Below are 21,534 nucleotides of genomic sequence, written 5' to 3' on the forward strand. Positions count from 1 at the left end.
ATGCAAGCAGACCTTCTCAGCTGAGAGGCCGCTTGCCAGGAGTGGATGGGATCCTGACACGCTGAGATGGTTCTGGAAGACCTGGCAGGAGCACCAGCATCCACAGCATCATCCCTTTACCAGTTCCTGGAAGGATACGGAATGGGATGCAGACTCCGGGGGGGGGGGGAGGGGCGCAGTCAGACTCATAAGGCCAGGGTAGGGAGTGCTTCCTCCCAGAGCCCTAGGAATCTGTACAGTTGGTATGTCTCATTTAGTCTGTACCCAGTTGACAGTCTTGTAAGCTATGCTCAAAGGGAATCTTCTAGAGGACAAATAGAGTAGATTGACGTTATATATGATGTGCTTTGGAGTTGATTTTTTTAATCTTCACTTTTACTTCATTTAAAGAAAGGTTTTTTTATGTTTGTTTGTTTGTTTTATGCATGCACACTTATAATCCCAGCACTCAGGAGGCTGAGACAGGAGGATTGCCATGAGTTCCAGGCCAGCCTGGGATATGGAATGAGGCCCTGTCAAAAGAAATAACAAAGTAAAAAGAAAGCAGTATTGTAGATAGTAAACAGTATATTCTCAAATATCACCACAAGTACAGGCTGAACAAGAGGGTAGGAAAAGCAAGTTTTGTAAAATAACCAGAACTGAAACTGTGGGCGCTGTCCTGTACCTTTGCTTTAGTTTCCTGGACCGTCCTGGTGCACTGTTGCAAAACTAAGGAAGCATTGGCCTTCTTGGGAAGCAAGAGGAACCCTGCAATCAGTACAGCAGTAAAAACGCTGCTTTTTCTGTGAAAGGGAAATTCTACCGTGCTGTAATTGTTGAATAGATCGCACCTACTCTATAAAGGCGTAGCCACTTAATGACAGTGACCTGTGTGCCCAGCACAAGTTAAAACCAGCCTTGGGCACCTCTCTCTGTCACACTGTTGGCCCTTTACTGAAAACCCACAAACATTATCAGCTGTTACCTTCATTTCTGTCAGTCCTTTCTTCCCCTCTGCCAGTGGTTACAGCTCTAGACAATGATTGTGTAGTTTTTAAAAGCTGGGTAACACAGCAGGCCCAGCAGTGGCATCTCTGTTGAGTCTCTGGGCTATGGTTTGGTGATAGCTTCTGTGCTGGGTTCTGAAAACCCACTTGGGGAAGACATTGGGTTGGGTCTCAATGAGTCCTGGAGATCAAGACTCTCCAGTTGTAATACCTGATGGTGTGTGTGACTGATAGGGGTTGGATGGCTTGGACAAAGTCTGAGGAATATGGAAAATACCTGCAACAAAGTGGCAGGTAGCCTGTGCTTCAGGGCAATGGGAACTTTGGTGTAGGCGGCTACACTGTGACTGTCTCAGTCATGTGGTTCTGATGGAGCTGGGCATTCTCTGGCCTCTCTCCTCCTGGGTGGTCCTTTCCTTACATTCGATGATTATCCCCTAGCCTTTTCTCCTCCCGTTTCAGACTTTGCTAGAATGATGTTTTCCAGTAATTTCTTGAGCAAAGAAAGAAAACAAAAATATTCTCACAATGTATGTGTCTGAAATTAATATTCTACAGTTTGGGTGGGTAGCTTGATATATACAGGGTTCTAAGTAATGTTTTCTCTTCAGAAGTTGGCCAGCATTACTGTTGAAAAGCCGGCTTATATTTAATCTGGTTTTCTCCCTCTTGTCTGCTGTGTTCTGAAACTTGAGTGTTGTCTTCAGTGTGGCTCTTGGTTCTGGACACAGTGACCAATCAGTGAGCTTTTAGAATCTGGCCAATTGTGGCCAATTCTGGGCAATTTGTGGTTACGTCATTAGTGAGTTTCTTGTACTTTCTTGGTTCCTCTCTTTAATGAAAAGGAAACACTGAAATATGGGACTTGGGACATGTCTTTGCTTGTCTTCTGCTGGTTTTTCATCCTTGTGCTGGAATTCTCACACTCTTTCTTGTGTCTGTCTTTGATTCCATCTGTCTGCTTTGATCTTTTCATCCAAATTAGTAGCTTCTTAGATGTTCTTAATACTTGGTTGTCTGCTTAAGTACAAGACCAAAAATTGTGACTGCGTTTGAGTAGGTCGCTAGCTTCAAGCGTCACTGTTGGAAGACCTGGCGTTAAGTCCTGTTATCTGTAGGCTTCCTTGCCTTTGCTGCTTAGAATCTGGAGAGAAGAGTCATATATGATGGTAAGGGTCTGCCTGCTCTGTCTTCATTGAACATACAGTACTGCCTTTCTGACGTGGAGCTGAGGGATGAATAGGAATAACTGTATAGCTAAGGTCTCGCAACAGCCTCTTTGGGAATCCATACCGTAGTCACACCCCAGCCACCTTATCCCTGCTTGAGGCGGGGTGCCTGGCTTTACCAGGTTCTGTGCCTTTGAGGATTTTGTGATGTAAGCGGGAATGAGTCTCACAGCTCTGCCTATTGTTAAAGGCAGGACTTTCTCAAATCAGCTGTGAGAGTTCACCCAGCTTTCCGCCCCCGCACCCACTGGTAGACTTTGGGGGCAGAAATGCAATCAGATCTGTAGGTTTGATCTGTCGTCTCAGCATTTGTATTCTGGTTTTATAAACCAGTAGGTATGGTGTATTTCATAGAACTAAGAGGGAACTCTGTCTTCTTTCAGAGGTCATTGAACAGTGGCCATTGTCTTGGTGTTCCTTTATTTAAACAGCACTTTAAACATCTTTTCCAATGAAGTTCTTTTGATGTACAATCAATACAACCGAAGGATTATTAAATTTTAAGCTGGATGTTAAAGTCACATTTTATGTGGTTTTAAGGAGGACTGCAAATTGGATGGGTGTGGGTCATTTTCTAGTCCTAACGAAATTAGAACAATTCTAGAAGTTGTGGCAGGGGGGAAAATAGCCTGCTCTTAACTGTCTGGGAATTGTATCTTCAGATCAGGTAATACTGTGGACTGTGTATTTCCTAGGGGAGTCTGCTAGAATAGCCATCTAAATGCAGTAAGCACTCCACGGTAGTTTGCCTGCACTGTGCACGAGAGCCTTTGTATCGTTTGAGTTAAGACCTGCATTGTGAAAGCACACAGAACGTAAAGCAGTTTTGAGATGGATCACACCTGCCTAAGTCAGGGATCTAGTCAAAACGAAATGGAAGTCATTTTAGCACGAACTACTTGGAAAATACAATTAATTTTGTCACAGAAGTCATAACTCTGTTAAGGACTCAATCAACAGTTTACCAACAGGAATAACTTCCCTTTGGAGATGCATTTATAAGAAATTGATCTGAGGAAGCAAGTATGTGATTTTTAGAAAGCACTTTAGGAAGTCTGCACAAGGACTTTGTGTTGGGAGGTAATTGTGCCTCTTAGGTTTCTCACAGTTGGAGGAGGCAGGAGAGCATAATCGAAATTAATAGTGCAAACAGATCTTTTGATACGTGGTCTGGATAAGTTGGACACTCTAAAAGTAAAACGCTGCTATCTGTTACGGTTCAGAAGCACATGTTATACCAGTTCAGCAGCAGGAATTCCATTGTGCAAAATGCAGACTAATAGGCCAGGCATTTCTGTTGAGTCACACATTTGTAGCAGTGCCGGAGCTAATTGTTACACACCTGCTTTCTCTGTGGCTTCACGCCAAGTACTTGACCAGTTTTTTTTTGTTTGTTTGTTTGTTTTTGTTTTTTGCTTTTGTTTAAAAATGACTAAGAGACTGGTGATTGGTGGCGCACAACTTTAATCCCAGCACTGGGGAGGCAGAGGCAGGTGGATCTCTTGAGTTCCAGGACAGCCTGATCTACAGAGTGTGTTCCAGGACAGCCAGCTCTCCACAGAGAAACCCTGTCTCAAAAGATGAAAATAAGCAAATAAGGGTAGCAGTAAGGTAGCTGTTTTTCCTTTAGGTTGAGCTCAGGAGCCGTTAGTGAAAAGGTGATCATTGTTTTTGTTAGGCATTATGATGAAGAATCCCACTGAGACCAAGGTGTAAGAGAGGTTTGGGTTTAATTTAGTCTAAAATTCTTATAAAGTGTCACTACTTTGGGCTGGACCTTATGCTGGGGAATTAAGAGGTTACAAACACAAGGTGATCCCTTCTCTCAAACTGGAAAGTTTTGCATAGTCAGCTCTAAAAAGTCGTGAGTTTCAGAAGGGCAAAAGGTCAAGGTATTTCAAGGGAGAGAGCTTTGGATAAACGGAGACTTGGCGGTGGGGAGCCAGGGAGGACCCTGAGCAGTGACAGGAAGATGGGATGTTTGGAGCATGCTTAGGCTTTGCGTCTTAGTTGGAAAGCGCTTGGGGTTCGTGAGGGGGTTTGTGAGAAAACGGGCAGAAAAAGGAGGCGGGCGATGCTTTTGTTGATGAGACACCAGATGTTTCCAGATGTTTCTAAGCAGGAGGAAATGCGATAGGGTTGTGCTCTGGGAGTGAATGCAGCCCTCGGTGAGAATGGCAAATAAGGAAGCGGGTTTCTCTGGATCTGGGTTTGGCTGCAGTGAACTGTCTGTACCCATAGGAACTGAAGTTGTGTATGTGTGTGTCATCAAAGTATAAAATTGTCCTTGTTGTGGTAAGTTTAAAAGCCAGGTCCAGGTGAAGATTTTGACAGGAAGGTGAGAATGGAAAGAAGGGCAAAGAATCTGAGAGAGTTCAAAAGGACTAAAAATTCTTTTGCAAGTTACTAAGTCACAAAGGATGGAAGACAAGCTATTTCACAGCCCTCTGTCGGTTTGTGAAGAGCCGAGAACACATCTAGCCCATTACACATCATAGTCGCGGAAATGTTACGTTTTATTGGCACACAGAGGTTTCCAAAAACGTTTGCCTGATTCAGGAATGAAATACACAATAGCTTGGGCTCTCAGGCCAGACTGTTGGATAATTTCCGTATTGTACTTAAAGGAATGACGTCTTGTGAAAAGAAATTACTGTGGTTCCAAAAGAACACACTTCTCATTTGGGGAGTTGTTGGTTGGAAGTTGCAGCAGGCCTGGTGTAGATGGAGGGCCTGGAGTCGGCTCTATAAGGGAGGAGGTGAGACAGGAGCCTGGTGGGAAATGGAGTGCCTGTCCAAAGTGAAGACCTGATCGCCAAGCTGAAGGACTGTCAGGGCGAGAGTTACTGGAAGCTGCGTTGGTGTCAGATTTCATCCAGGGAAGGAAAAAGTGGGAAAGGCTCCCAGCTTTGGAAATGCAAGGGATATAGAGAGCGGCCAGCAAAGTGTCCTAAGCTCCCTGCAGCACGAGTTGAGGATGCCGAGGGGGACTCTGGGAGAAGCTACCAAGACATCACCGTTGCCACCTGGAGAATGAAGGCATCTCCTGATTCACCTAGACTCACCTGGGTGCTCTCCCTGGGATGCTATGGATGACAATCTAAAGACGGATGCAGATCACGGAATGATGCTGATGACTGGCTGGAGACAGACAAGCTTGGACCTGTGCTTTAGAGTGCTTGCAGTCATTTCTGTTGTCAAAACTCCCCATGGACTTCTCACGCCAATACCTTCACAGTGCAGGTCCACGGAGCCTGGGACTATACAGGACCCTGGTCGTCCTCTGTTTCATGTTGTCTGTGCTTATATTCCTAATAGATGTGTCCTCTTAGCCCAGAATGTATGTACCCTTCCTGTTTCGCTCCCAGCCATCTGCTTGAGAATTGTCCCCACAATCCACTGATTACTAGTGGTCCTATTTCCATTTATACTTTATATGAGCCTTTTGGTCCACTGTATCAGTGGGTTCTACATTAGGAGATGCAACTGCAGACATGCTAAGAAAAAAATTTCTCTAAACCGAATATGTAGACTTTTGTGTCATTCCCTAAACAATGCAATGCAACCATGCAGCATTTATATCACACTAGATATCTGTTGTAAGTAATCAGAGGTGACTTAAAGTATCAGGGAGGATGTACATAAATGGTATGCAAACACTAAGCCATTTTCATATAAAGAACATGACGAGCTTCCATAGACTTTGATATTCCCAGGAGATCTTGGTATCAGTCACCTCCGCACCCAACACACACCCACATCGGTATCAAGGACAGCTGAATCTCCTCAGCTTGGCACAGTTCCTAATATTCTTTTGAATGACTGTGGGAAGGAAGGAAGCTTTGAGTGATGAGGTGACATTACATTTTATTGGTAAGAGGTCTGATGATCTCTGAAGGATTGCTTTTGAGCTGTTGGAGGGGCTGGAAGCTAATTGTGGTAGACAGAAGAGTGAAGAATTTCAGATGGGGGAGCAGCCTGACAAAGCAGTAACGACAACACAAATGCAAATCAAGGAGATCATGAGCCTCTTAGAAATCAGAGGAGACAAAGTTATTTGGGAAGAGTCTGAACAGGATCGCTGAGCTGGAGTCAGAAGCATAGGTGTAGGCTCAGTCTTAGGAAGAGAGATGCCTCTCCCTCGCAAGAGCAGCAAGAGCAGTACCCGCACCGTTCTGAGGTAAAGGCAGGAAACATCACGGTGCCATCAACTCAGCATAGTGAAGAGGCAGAAAATGGGGTCAGAAGCTTGAGAGCATAGAGATGTGCAGCACTTGGGGAGAGGGTAAGAGGACTAAGAAGAAGCAGGCAGGTAGCAAGAGGAAGTTAGGTTCAAGTAGATCTGAAGTAAACCCAGTTCCAAAAACCGAGGCATTGTCCAGAAACTGAGTCTTAGAGAAAAGGAAGGCAAGAGGCGGAGCTTCTGGCAAAGAGAAATGAGCCAATTCTCCAACCTAGCAGAGGTGCTCTTAATGCTACTGTCTGGATGGGGACTGATGCCCACAGTCTGGGTACATGGAGGTTATACTGCCTACTGTACACGGAAGACCACACTAGGCAGTTTCACCCTGTGTGACCCCTAAAGTTCATGGTATTTGAGATTGTTGCAGAAATTAGTAGCAGCTAGACTTAAAAAAAAAAGCACAGGATTTAACAATGTATATAGTGCTTTCTTCTATTTAAAAAAATCACAAATTCAGTATATTGATTTTCTTCGAAGAATGCCTATATTTTCTTCATCATATTCCCATCAACCTCTTCCCACTAGTCAATAGACATTTATTGAACAAGGCAGAGGTACTTGCTGTGGTATGCTACAGGAAAACCCGACAAGAGAACAGACATGACTCTTCTAGGTGATAGAGATGGCAATGGAATAGTTCAGTGGCTACAATGTTATGCGAAAGATGCACATCATCAAAAAGAAAAGGATACTGAACAGCAGTACCCGCATTTAAGACTATTCTTTATAAAAACAAACTTTACCTTATGTGCATTAATGTTTTGCCTGCATGTATGTCTGTGTAAGTGTCAGGTACCCTAGACCTGGAGTTACAGACATTTGTGAGCTGCCTGCCATGTGTGTGCTGGGAATAGAACCTGGGTCCTCTGGAAGAGTAGTCAGTGCTCTTAACCTCTAGGCCCCTTAAGACTATTCTTAAAGCACCTTAAATTGAGATCAGATTGGAGAAAAATAGCTGCAGACTGTGCCATAGATAAATAGATCCCAAATGTATAAATAATGCCTATAAACCAATCTCTTTTTAAGCAATAAAAGGAGGCCAAAGACAACGTACGGGCTAGGATCACTGAGAATGTGTGGCTCTTAATAAACAAAACATCGGTAAGGTTGTAGGCCTAGCTCACTCATCTTCACTGGTAATGAATTGGTGCAACCACTGAAGATGGATGAGTTATCTATTTAGAAAAGGACATCTCTCATTCACTTTACCCCGGTGCTTCCTCTTCTGACACGTGTACACATTAGAATGTTCATTGTAGCATTATTTATAAGGAGAAACTAAAAACAGCCTGAGCGCTCACTCATAGTAAACCGTGCGGCTCCTGCCACGCGGACCTGGGCACACACAGCTGAGAGAATCCCTTCTTTCTTGGTACGCAAGGACTCAGGGGAGGGATGTGAAGTTCGTAAGCTGAGCGTGTGCCCAGAGGCTCATGCCTCTAATAGCCTCCAGCAATTCTCTTTAGTCCCAAGAGTGATGGGTGTGTGGGACAATAATTGTGTTTCTCTGAGGACTAAGTAGCCGCAACAGTGACGATAATACAAAATAGCGCCAGATGATTTGATTGCCATGCAAGAGCGATGAGGGTTGAGACTTGGTCCTTAGAAATACCAGCCCACATCCTGTCCACATCCGGTATGGTAGGCTTGTTGTGATGGTTGAACTGGAGGCAGGAGGAAGGATAGAGAAGGAGCAGATGCAGTCTTTGTGGATGCTTTAGGTAACCACAGATTCAGGCTGCCTGGATGTGTCAGAGTCACTGCCAATGTGGTGACACTGGACAGGGAAAGATGTATAAACCAGGCTACCAGGGGGTGTAGAATCTGTTATGTGGGGGAGCTTAAATACAAGAATCTGTATCAGGTTCTTAATATTTTACCTACTCGATGAATATCAGAAACAATTAAATGTCCCGTTGCTGCTGGCACTAGAAAGAGATCAGTGGATTGAGGGAACTGGGCTGTTGGAAGAGGAATTGGACTATTTTTGCAGGTCTTAGTAAGACTTAGGAAGAAAATCAAGGGAAATCCAGTTAAGGAAGAGAGCAAGGCCAAGGACTAGTGTGTAAATCAATTTTGTGTTATGTTTGCAAAATACTTGAGAGATAATTAACTTAGAAAAGGTCTCTTTTGGTCTTAAAGGAGTTCCATTTGCTGAGCGAGGGGCCACATGTCATAAGGGGAGTGTGCAGTGAGCAGTCGTCAATGTCATTAGCCAAGAATCAAAATAGAGAAATAAAGACTTAAGGCTTCCAAACCCACATTTAGTGGTGCACGTCCAATGACCCAGGACTTCCTGCGAAGATCTACCTCCTAAAGTTTCCTCCACCTCATGGCGTGCCACTCTGGGGACCAAGGGTCAATGGAGGACACTCAGCCAAATGAGAACAGAAGATAAAGCGAATTCTTGTTTTTATTTAAAAGCAAGATTGAACTAAATGACCTGGAAAGCCTCCTAATCTAGAATTCACTTCTAAGTAGTGGCCCCAGATTATCTGTCAGTTCCTGCCACAGGAGCCTTGCTTACAAGGACACTGAACAAGCCCCAGATGTACAGCCTTCAGCAGAAAGTTTCCCTACTTACCCACCGGCCTTGGAAAGGCCTGTTTCTTCATCTGTGCACTATGATCACTTCACTCCTCTAGCTGCAAGATATAAATGAAATACTGCCAATGAATGTACCCCTAGAACCAACCAAAATAGCACCCGAATTCAGAGAATTGCTGCTGTAGTGACTTCCTGCAGAATGCCTTTCTGGGGTTCCCTTTCTGAAATACTGCTGCTGTGTTTTATGTTGGCGTTTGGAGATTTGAATAGGGCAGATTTCTCTCATGTTAATGGATTAGCATCTGGGCAGCCCTTACAAGTCACACTGCTCTCTGAACCTCAGGCATGGAGAAGGAACCCACGAGCTCCCTGCAAGATCTCCTCTTTCAGTGACTCCCAGGTTTGAACTTTTCTAAAAAGCCCTCCTGGGGGATGCTGGTGCTCGGGGTTTGATTGCATCAGGCAATCAAGTTGACAGCTTGAGTAATTGCCGTGATTATATTTGACACTGAAGAGTTACTAATCTTAACCACATGTTGTGATAACAACTGTCACACACACACATGAAGGAAGAAAAGCTTTTCATTTTGGTAAATGATGCCCCTTCTGAGTGTGTGGCAGGAGATCCAAATTGTATTATGGAGTCCAAGGCTCAAGAAGCCTTTCAGGAACCATCCAGTACCTCCTTGTATATCTAGAGAAGGCTAACTTTGAATTCAGTACAATTATGTGTATTTATCTACTGCCCATACATTTACTGAGTGCTCAGTAGCTAAAAGTGCCAAATGGAAAGCCATATTTCTCATTACTAAGAAAAATCATAGGCTCAGGCAGGAAAATGGCTTACATGTTTCTTTCAACTTTTTAATAAATATTTTTCTTTGACAATTTCATATATATATATACAGTGCATCTTGATCATGTCTACCTCTGATTCTCCCCCCTTCCTCCCCCTGGACCAATCTCCCTCCTCCCTACTCCCATTTTCATGTCCTCCATCCTCCCTTCCTCCCTTCCTCCCTTCCCTTCCTTCCTTCCTCTCTCTCTCTCTCTCTCTCTCTCTCTCTCTCTCTCTCTCTCTCTCTCTCTCTCTCTCTCTCTCTCTCTGTCTCTGTCTCTCTCTCTCTCTGTCTCTGTCTCTCTCTGTCTCTGTCTCTCTCTCTGTCTCTGTCTCTCTGTCTCTCTCTCTCTCTCTCTCTCTCTCTCTCTCTCTCTCTCTCTCTCTCTCTCTCTCTTACCCAATGAGTCCAAGTAGGGTTATCTACTTGAACATGAACAACCCAGCAGTGACCATACCCATGAAGACAAAAACTAACCACCACTAAAAAAACAGTATTAGTTCCATCATTTTGTTGATTTTGTAGTGTCTGCTTTTCATACTCCTCTCTCCATGAGTATTATTCTACTGTGCTTTGTTCTTTCCTGTGGTGCCTTGATTTTCTCCTTTATGAAAAAGGTTCCTTTTAGGTCTTCTGTAGAGTTGAATTAGTGTTCATAAATTCCTTTATATATATTTTGTTGCAGAAAGTTATTGTTTTTCCTTCAGTTATGGCAGGTAGCTTTGCTGGGTATAGAGTTCTCAGTTGGCAGTTGTTTTTGCAGGACTGAAAAGCACATCATTTCAAGCCTTTCTGGCTTCTAAATTTTCAGTTGAATTATCTGCTGTTATTCTGACGGACCTGCCTTTATATGTGTCTTGGTGTTCTCTCTTACTGCTTTTCATCTTTCTCTGTTGTATATATTTAGTCTTTTAATTATATGATTGGGGGAATTCTTTTCTGGTCTTGTCTGTTTGGGGTGTCAAACACCTCAAATATCTGGAATGGCATCTCTTTTCCTAACTTTGGGAACTTTTATGCTGTGGATTTTTTTAAATTTAGGGATTCATTTATTTATTTTATGCATTTTTTGTTTTTTGCATTTGTTTTGTTTTTTACTTGCATTTGCAACTTTTTTGTTTTTGTTTTTGTTTTTTTATTATTTATTTTTAAGTTTAAATTTACATTAGAAAAAAGGTTGCTTCACAAGTCAGTTCCAGGTCCCTCTCCCTTTCCCTCCCCTCCTCCCGTGCCCTCTCCCCAACCCCCCCCCATTAGCCCCTCATTTCCCCAGGGAGGGTGAGGCCCTCCATGGGGGTGTCCATAGTCTGTCATTTCATACAGGGCAGGGCCTAGACCCTCCCCCCAAGAGTTCAGGGTGAGAGTGCACCTCACATTGTTGGATGGGAGTCCAAAGTCCGTGTGTATACTCGGGATGAGTACTGACCTACTGCCCAAGGCTCAATAGATTACCTAGGCCTCCTCACTGACACCCACATTCAGGGGGTCTTGATCAGTCCCATGCTGGATTCCCAGGCTGATGCCTGGGATTCAAGAGTTAACCTTTGTCTGGTCAGCTGTTTCTGGGGGTTAAACCAGCCCAGTCTTAGTCCCTTTGGTCATCAGTCCTCCCTCTCTGTTACTGGCTTTCTTGAGTTCAGCTCAGTACTTAACTGAGGGAGTCTGCCTCTTCTTCCATCAGCCACTGAATGAAGTTTCTGTTTCCCAGACTCTCTGGCCATGGGATTGTAGGCTGGCACTCCCCAGATCTATGACTAAAATCCATATATGAGAGAGTACATTCCATGTTTCTCTTTTTGTGACTGCATTACCTTACTCAGGATGGTTTCTTCTAGTGTCATCCATTTGCCTGCAAATCTCAGGATTCCATTGTTTTTTTCTGCTGAATAGAACTCCATTGTATAACTATACCACATTTTCTCTATCCACTCTTCGGTTGAGGGACATCTAGGTTGCTTCCAAGTTCTGGCTATTACAAATAATGCTGCTATCAACATAGTGGAACAGACATCCTTGTTGTATGAATGGGCATCTTTTGGATATATGCCTAAGAGTGGAGTTGCTGGGTCTTGTGGTAGGTTTATTCCCATTTTTCTGAGGAATCTCCATACGAATTTCCAAAGTGGCTGAACCAGTTGGCACTCCCATGAGCAGTGGAGGAGTGTTCCCCTTTCACCACATCCTCTCCAGCATAAATTGTCATAAATTGTTGGTGTTTTTTATTTTAGCCATTCTGACAGGAGTGAGATGGTATCTCAGAGTTGTTTTGATTTGCATTTCCCGGATGGCTAAGGATGTTGAGCACTTTCTCAAGTGCCTCTCAGCCATTTTAGACTCCTCTATTGAAAATTCTCTATTTAGTTCTGCAGCCCACTTTTTAATTAGATCCTTTGGTGTTTTGGAGACTTGCTTCTTGAGTTCTTTGTAAATTTTGGAGATCAGCCCTCTGTCAGATGTGGGATTAGTGAATATTTTTTCCCATTCTATCGCTGCTTTTTTGTCTTGCTGACTGTGTCCTTTGCCTTACAGAAGCTTCTCAGTTTCAGGAGGTCCCATTTATTAATTGTTGATCTCACTGACTGTGCTAGTGGTGTTATGTTCAGGAAGCTGTCTCCTGTACCAATTCGTTCAAGGGTACCACCCACTTTCTCTTCTAAGAGGTTCAGTGTGGCTGAATTTATGTTGAGGTCTTTGATCCATTTGGACTTAAGTTTTGTGTGTTTTTGTCTCAGTGTGTTTGTGTGCCACCTACATGCAGTACCAGAAGTGGCCAGAAGGGGTAATTGATCCCTGGCACTGGAGTTGCTGACAGTTGTGAGTCACCATGTGGATGCTGGGAATTGAACTTCTGTCTTCTGCAAGAGCAGCCATTGCTTTTAACCACTGAGCCATCTCTCCAGCGCCATAGTTCTTCTTTGTTGTTGTTGCTTTGTGTGTGTGTGTGTGTGTGTGTGTGTGAGTGTGTGTGTGTGTGTGTGTGTGTGTGTGTGTGTGTGTTGGGGCACAGGCAGCCTCTCAGGGCCCACGTCATTGGAGAAAACTGACCCTTACTCTTCCAGTGTCCACCAGCTGCCAATAGCTCCTCAGATAGGGGCAGGCTTTCACAAGCCCCTCCTCAATGCATGCTGGGAATTTGCTGGCTGCCACTTATTTATGCCTTGTGCGTTCAGGCCTAGGTGTTGTGATGTCCAGGAAATACCGTTTCCCTGCGGACACTTCTTCTGGCTCTCACAATCTTCCCATGAACCCCGGAGTTGGAGATGTGATAGAGACAGTCATTTAGAGCTGAATACTCACAGTCTCTTATTCTCTGAACTGTAACGGAATGTTTGTTTCTGCATCAATCACTATCTACTGAAAAAACAAACAAATAAAAAACCCATCTCTGATGAGTTGAGAAAAGCATTAATCTATGAGTAGAAAGATAAGAACTATATGTACCAGAAGAGTAGTAAATTCTCCCCTAGAACCTGTGACCTAGCTAGTCTCTGGCCTCTATGCCAATGCACAAGAATGTTCATATACACACATGCACACACACACAAAAGAAACAATAAACGTTTAAATTGTGAGTATATCGCTTCACCTGATTTTCATCATTCCATGGGTACGTACATATACCATAATGTTACACTAACCCCATAGATAGATACAATTATCATTTGTTGACTAAAAAGGAAATAACATTTAATTTTAAAAGTGAATGTGACTGGGTATAGTGGCACACGCCTTTAATCCCAGCATTCAGGAGGCAGAGGCAGATGGATCTCTGTGAGTTCAAGGCAAGCCTGGTCTACAGATCAAGTTCCAGCCTGGGTTACACAGAGAAACCCTGTCTCTAGCAGCAACAGCAGCAAGAAAAGAAAAAAGTGAGTGTGATTGCAGCAAGAAGAGTGATGAGCTCTAGCTGTCTAATATTAGATGAGTTTCATGACAGCGGTGCCATGGTTGGGAAGCAGGCTACAAAGGAATACATAAAGTCTTCTTTCACGCATAGACACATTTAACCTTAAAAACAGGTTTGAAGAAACTGCACGTCACAAAATGGGAGAGACGATCAAGCAGTGGAGATGTTGCTTTTAGAAGAAGGTAGGGGTTGTTGTTGGGAAAGCTGTGTGGCGGGGTTTCTGAAATGTCCTATACGTTTCACTGTTTGACCTAGAGACTGCAATAGTGGGTGTGAATGAGGATGCCTGCATCATTTTGTGTGTAAATGGGCTTCACAAAAAAATATCACCAAGGCAACAGTCATATCACCTGAGTATGCTCAGGTGGTAGCTTTTCAGTCCTCCAAGAACGGTCACGGTTCAGTCCTACTGGCGTCATCTTGTCACCTGTGATGAAATCTTTCTGAAGAAGTGGTTCTTTCCTTGAGTCAGTTTCTGTGACTGAAAAGTGGAGCTGGGACACTGGGTGGAAATGCAGTTAGAGCTGGGACACTGGGCAAGGCAAATGCTCATTTCATGTCAGGGCTGTGCACGGGGAAACAGAAAAGGTATATAGCCCTGAGAATGCCAAGAAGCCATTGTTTCCACACGCTAATGTTAAAGATGTAGCTGAAATGGGACTGGAGAGATGGCTCAGTGGTTAAGAGCACTGGCTGCCCTTCCAGAGGACCTGAGTTCAATGCCCAGCAACCACATGGAGGCTCACAACTGTCTCTAGCCCAGTTCCAGGGAATCTGACACCCTCACACCAATACACATACAATAAAATTAGATAAATGATAAAAGATGAAACTAATATATATTTTTCTTTCACTGTTCAGTTTGACGGTTAGTGCTAATTATAGCCCAACTTCTAACAAAATCCAGAATCCTCTGGGGGAACTCCCATGCCTGTGCGGGGCTATCTTATTTTAACCGAGGTGAAATCTTAGTTGCTTCCTTGTTGCTGTGACAAAATACCATGACTAAGGCAACTTACAGAAGAAAGAATTTGTTTGGGGCTTACGGTTCCTGTGAGTTGGAGACTACCATGGTGGGGAGCATAGCAGCAGGAAGGCAGGCATAGTGGTTAACAGCAGCAGCAGTAGCTGAGAGCTCACATCCTGATCTGCAACTACAAAGAAGAGGGTGTGTGTGTGTGTGTGTGTGTGTGTGTGTGTGTGTGGGAGAGAGAGAGAGAGAGAGAGAGAGAGGGAGAGAGAGAGAGAGAGAGAGAGAGAGAGAGAGAGAGAGAGAGAGAGAGAGAGAGAGAGAGAGAGAGAGAGAGAAAGATCTGGGAATGGCATGTGCTTTTAAAATCTCAAAGCCCACTTTCAGTGACACACCTCCTTGAACAAGACCGAACCTCCCAATCGTTCCCAAAGAGTTCTACTAAGTGTGGAGCAAGTGTTCAACCATATGAGCTTGTGGGGCCGTTCTCAACCAAACCACCATGGAGGGAAACTCCTCACTGCGGAAAACGCCTCGCTGCGGGAGATGCCTCACTGCGGGAGACGCCTCGCTGTGGGTGACACCACTTTCTCCCTGACTGGGATCCTGGACTGTCAGAAAAGGAGCTGAGCAATGGAAGGCACTTCTCTGTGTCCCTATCTTGGATATGATGTTCAGTCTCTCCTGCCTGACCTCTGTACTGTGATGGACTTTACCTTGGCCTATTACTCAACACACAGGACAAGAAACTAAGACAGTATGGAACTAATAACTTTTTTCTTTCTTTTTTTTTCCTTTTGAGACAGGGTTTCTCTGAGTGACAGCTCTGACTGTACAGGAATTCATTCTGTCGACCAGGCTGGCCTCAAACTCAGAGAAATCTGCCTACCTCTACCTCCCGATTAAAGACAGGTGCCACCACACCCCTCTTAAACTAATAAATTTATGTTCCAGAAACTTCTAAAAATAGTACATAGATTTCCTATCTACTTTCCCCTAAACATTAACAACTTATGTAATCACAGTGCTAAGATTATTGCTCAATTTTTCTCTTGGGTTGCCTACATTTTTTCACCTAATTCAATGTATAATTTTCTGTGACTGTCATTCAATGAAATTATTATTGGGATATTTAGGTACTAATTCATTTAGTGTAATAATCATAAGCCCGTGTGTTAGCCTATTTATTGGGAAATACCTCTATCTTTAGGATCACCAATCAGTGGAGAGTAGCGTTTTCCTTTTTTTGGGTCTGGGGATTGAGGCAGGGCCTCGGAATGTGGGGCGTACACACTACTACAGTGCTATCCAGGGCTTTTACGTTCTCACTACTTAATAGTTAAAAAAAATCTGTCTTCTATTGCAATAGTGTTTGCAACAGTTACTTCTGTTGCTGGGGTAAAACACTCTTTAAAAAGCACCTAGGAGAAAAAAGGATTTATTTCCCCTGATGCTTCTGAGTCACAGTCCATCTGAAGGTAGCCAGGGCGGGAACTCAAGGCAGGAACCTGGAGCAGAAACTAGGGAGGACACTGCTTCCTGGCTCGCCCTTTGGCTGGCTCCTGGACATGCACCACTAGATTTCTTCTACCTAAGGGTGTTACTGCCCAGGGTGGGCTGAACCTTCCTACGTTAATTAGCAAGATAAAATGTCCCACAGCCACGCCACAATTCAGTCTGATTAAGGCAGCTCTTCTGGTGAGGTTCCAGGTGACCCTAGGTTGTGTCAACCTGGTGGTAACTAACCAGGGAAACAAGCACTCTCTTTGTTTCATAGTTTTGCCATGGTGAATAACACTGTAACCAGATCCTCTCGGCTGTTTAAGAGAGCTGATGGAACTTGTAGAGATGGAGTGGTCAGTGGAGACTGATTTCTCAAGCCTGTGAGATCTCCCATCCCCTTTGCTGACATGACTTTGACGTGTTGTTGACATGTGATCCAGTGGGGGGGGGTTGGTAAGCCTGGATCCTGGTCTGTTAGGCTTCTGGCTTCTCATCATCCGTGTGACAACAGCGTAAGTTAGAAGTCACCATGCTCTTCGGGGCTGGTATTTCTGTGCCTGTAACATGAGGTGTTGGAGTAAGTGACTTAAGAATAAGCGTTTTTTTGGAAATTCTTCCCTGTTCTCATATGATCCCAGCCTGATATTCCGTGACAGTGGAATACATTCACCGGACGACTTGCCAGGGACACGGGTGCAAAGTTAGCCAGTCCGCACTGGGACTTGGCCCTCTTCGTCGCCTTCCCTGAGCTCCTCCTTAAGCCCCGGAGCTGACCTGCAAACCCTGCAGGTGGGAAGGGGTCTCGGGGCCAGAGAGGCCCTTCTGGGTGCCTCCCGGCGCCCCTTTGCTGTTCCGTCCTCAGTGCCCGTATGCAAGTCACTCCTGAAGACAGGCTGGCTAAATGACAGATGGGCTCCTAGTACAAGCCCCTAAAAATAGCGGAGGAAGGGCTCCACTCCAAAGCATTGACAGTATCAGCGAGTTAATTAAGAAATCCGCTGGGAACGACGAGAAGCTGGCGCGTTTCCCGTTCCCATCAACACTGTCAGGGCGAGCAGAGCCTACTGAGTGAAGCCGCAGACTGAGAGAACAGCTCCTTGGAACAGGCTCCCTCATGTCAGAGATCCGGAAAACCCACATCTCTGGTGCATATGTTCTGAGCTCAGATGACATTTCGATGGAAAGCTGTGCAGGGTTTCCATTTAAGTACCCGGTTCTGGGGCCAATTCCTGCAGTTCCTTTTACTATTTCTTCCAGTTTGTTTGTTTAGGTGTCATGGTGCTTACTTTTGAGTCCGACTGTCATTAGATGGACCCTGCCCAGCTTTTAGATGAACTGAAGAAAGTTCAGTGGCTTCCGGAGAGGCAGAGCTGGCTCCTTGGCTGGCTCCCCAGTCCATGCTCCACTAACCTTTTAAAGTTTAATTATGTGCATAAGTGTGATGTTAGTATGCTTATGTGTGTAGGTGCCCCAGGAGGCCAGGGGCATCCTGGAGCTGGAGTTACAGGTTTTTGTGAGCTACTTCGTATGCGCCCTGGGAACCAAACTCAGGTCCTCTGGATGAGCAATGTGTGCTCCTAACCACTGAGCCATCTCTCCAGCCATAGCATTCTTATCTACCTAGCCCATCTACCTAGGGATAGTCCCACCCACAGTGAGCTGGGCCCTCCTACACGTGTTAGCAATCTAGAAAATGCCCCCACAGACGTTTCTGCAGGCCGCTAAGTAGCATTCTTCATGGTTTATGCTGAAGTTCCTGCTTTCAGGTTCCTATCTTGAATTCCTGCCCAAGGGATAGAATGTCCTCCATAATTACTACCTCCGGGTTACGACATATTGCTGCTGCTTCCCCCATATCAAATGGTTTGTTGAACAATAGATGATTGAACAAGTGGATTGGAAAAGGGAACAAAATAGGAAAAAAACCAAAACAAAACAAAAACCAAAAAAAAAGTCTAAGAAGAGCTGGCCGTGATGCTGCTTGCCTGTAATTCTAATACTTGGGGCTCAGAAGGATCAAGAGTTCAAGACCAGCCTGGGCTATATAGGAAGACCTTGTATCAAAAAAGAGAGGGAGGGAGAGAGAAGAGGGGAAGAAAAGAGAAGGAAAGAAAGAACGTAGGCAGGAAGAAACAGTGGCAAGTACCTTTCTGGGATGTGGCTCTCTGGTCTTCACGTGAGTAGCGGCTCCCTAAGCTAGCTTCTGTTGAGCGGGGCTGTAAGCCTTTCTCATGTCTGATATTCAGAGATGAGGGTCATGGGGGTATTTCTTTTCCATTTGCTAGTCTTGTATGTCCAGCAGCTGCCCAGCAGCTTCCACAATCTCTTCCCACATAAAATACATGAAACCATCTTCTATTTTGGGTTTTGTCAGTTTAAATAAAGGAAAAGGACTAGATATGAGGAAAACCATGGGCTAGGGGTGGACCCGGGTTCTGGTCTTAGTCTCAATGCTAAGCTTAACATCACGGGGGAGATTCTGGCCCCTTTGGGAGAAGCTGCCATCCATTTATTCCTGGCCACCTTGTGGTACAGTACCAAGCACGCACTGCTATCAAGACATCAGCTTTGCTGATCATGGCGCCAAGCTCTGTCAACTGCCGAGGATAATTTTATATGGGCCATTACTCAGTGGCTGTGCTGGGCATGTTCTGATCTTCCTTCCACCTCTACCCTTCATCTCCCTGCCAGGGAGGTAGAGGGTAGGCAGCTCTTAGATGTTTGCACTGGAACATGTGCTCACACACACCCCAGGCTCCTGGGGCGGAGGCAAAGGTGAGGAAACCAGCAGTGGGAAGGTGGTTATGAGCCCCTGTGCTGCCCCATTTGAATACGGAATTTGAGGGAACTGACTGTCAGGTTGTTTCAAAGGTGTGTCTGTTGAGGCTGGGCGACAGCATACTGACCAGTTTGCTAGCTTGGTTTACAGCTTCAGCGAGGAGACGTGTGGCATGTGGAACCTGCGTTTGTACTTTTGACTCAGGTCCTGCAGATCCTTTGGGTGTGTGGTCTCCCGCATTGCCTTGTTCCCAGCTGCTCCTATTTGGTGACAATCGGCCCGTCTTCCAAGGACTCACAGGGAAAGAGTCATCCCGAGCCCTCATTAATGCTCTCAGCCAGCAAACCCAACCTTTTTCTAACATCCCCCTGCCGAGTTCAGCTTCCGTAAGACACAACATATGGCAACTGAGAGAAACCTTTCTGATGCCAGAAAGAAGGCTGTTTGCAGAGGCCAATCCTGTGTAAGACCTCTGTTGGAAAACCTCTATTTTTATTTTATTTTTTACCTCAAACTAGAAAAGACTTGGACTGGGCCCTGTGGAGGACAGAGAACACAGGATGGGTGGGTGGGTGACAGCAGAGCCCAGAGAGGATGGCCAGGTCTCCTTGACTGCACTAACAGGACCATGGTCGGAGCCCGGATGTGGCACCTGCCAGCCCTTCTGGGGAAACAGGATGCTGTTCCAGGAAGCAAGGCCACCTCTGTGGGACTGTGTGGGGAGCCTCAGGAAAGGAGATCCCCATGTGTGGCTGGAGGACACCAACAAAAACGGGTAGAAGAGACTGTCCCAGATCTAGATCGTCATCTTGGTGCTGTGCACGCCTGAGGCCGCCACTCAGTCAGTCACTTGGCTACAACATGGTGTGCACTGCCCTCTGGTCAGTGCTCTTCCTGTGGGACTGAGGGTACCAGGAGAGACTCCTGGTTTTTGTTTTGTTCTGTGTTTGTTTTTGAAGTAGTGTTTTACTATATAGCCCGGGTTGTTCTTGAACTTGCAGTCCTTGTGTCTCTGCCTTACAAGTGTTGGGATGACAGTCATGTACTGCCACACTCAGCAGTTAACGATCCAGAGGGTGTTACATGGAGAGCCCTTGCTGCCACTCGGAGGGTGATGCGCACAAGGCTCAGTAGGGCAGGAAGAGTTCCATGTCCCCTGGGCATCCTCATGCATAAGCCTGCAGTTGAGAGCCACTTTGGTGACTCCTGCGTAGTGCTGCACCTGGGGTGCCTGCAGAGGGGAGCAGAGCAGGTCTTGGGAGAGATGCCCTGGCAGCCAGGCATGCTGGGAGAGGGGCATGAGCCTCTGATGCCACACACGCTGCCTCCCCACACCGAATTTCAGCCCATACTCCAGGCTGGCCTGCTGGGGAGTGGCCTTGAGCTTCCCAACCTCTCCTGCTTCTGCACCACCCCAAATCCATCCCAAGGGCCAGGCTGCTATCACATGAGCCTCCTTGTCCTTTATGCTGAGTTGAGTGCAGCCGTCCAGTAGGAGGTCTCTGGAGGTGTATACACCTCAATATCCACGTGGATATTTGGAACCCATGGCTGCCTTCCTGTTCCCACCCACACCTACCCCGTTTCTGTTTTGTCCTACCTCAGTAAAGCCTCACGTCTTCCACCCCATCAGACACCCCGGAAGCCCCACACAGTCTCTCACGCTCTCCACTCCACCCCCACCCAGGTTTCCACGTGGTCAGCAAGCTCGCGTGCCTGGGCTCCTCTCCACTCCCTCCACTCCAGCCTCTGCCCCCTCTCCTCTGCCCCAGAGGCTCTGCCTCCTCCAAACACTCTCATTTCACCAACACCTGTCAGCTCAGCCTTTTCTGGGTCCCTGTGCGAGCGTCCGACGGCACCACCCACTGACTTCTGCAGCACAATTCCTCGGACGTGTTTCCACTCATGACGCCGACCTTAATGCTATCCTGGGAATATAAACGTATAAAGTATAGGAATCGAATGTTTGCTGATAGCAAATTATGCATTTGTTTTAAAACAATTCATATGTATTTATACACACACATATATACACACATGTACATATATATACACACATGCATACCCCCCCACATATATATATATGTATATATATATTCACAGTTTATTAAAAACAAATCCAAATTTGGATACGGTGAGATGGTGCCTGTCTGAGTATCTGATACTGCAGAACTCAGAATGTGCAGCATTTTCAAAATTGGTTGATACTTTGATTCCGCGACTGTCACGGATAAGAACACTTCCTTGCATAAATGCGTGGTGCAAAAATGGCAGAAGTATGTTTTAGTGCATTTCAGAAAATTTTGGAGATTCTGTCTTAATCCCAAGCCAAATTTCAGTTAACAATTTTAAAAATGAAACTTGTGGTGATATCTTGTTTGTACAAATAAAATATGTCTGAAGATCAGAGGATGGAGCTTGTCACTCGCTGTCAGACAGACAGGAAGTGAGATGTGGAGGGGGGGATGTAGGTGTGAGGAGATGGGAACTCGCTCTCTGTCAGCTGGGAAGTTATCGAGGTAAGGTGC

General features: G+C 45.4%; 1 protein-coding gene across 1 annotated transcript in view; it reads left to right on the forward strand.

The window, feature by feature from the left end:
• Positions 1-21,534, forward strand: part of LOC101841651 (solute carrier family 23 member 1) — a 97,280-nt gene that overhangs the window by 29,355 nt on the left and 46,391 nt on the right. The gene's annotated exons all lie outside the window — the stretch shown is intronic.

The sequence above is a fragment of the Mesocricetus auratus genome, unplaced genomic scaffold, assembly GCF_017639785.1.
Source record: "Mesocricetus auratus isolate SY011 unplaced genomic scaffold, BCM_Maur_2.0 Super-Scaffold_100019, whole genome shotgun sequence".
Taxonomy (NCBI): domain Eukaryota; kingdom Metazoa; phylum Chordata; class Mammalia; order Rodentia; family Cricetidae; genus Mesocricetus; species Mesocricetus auratus.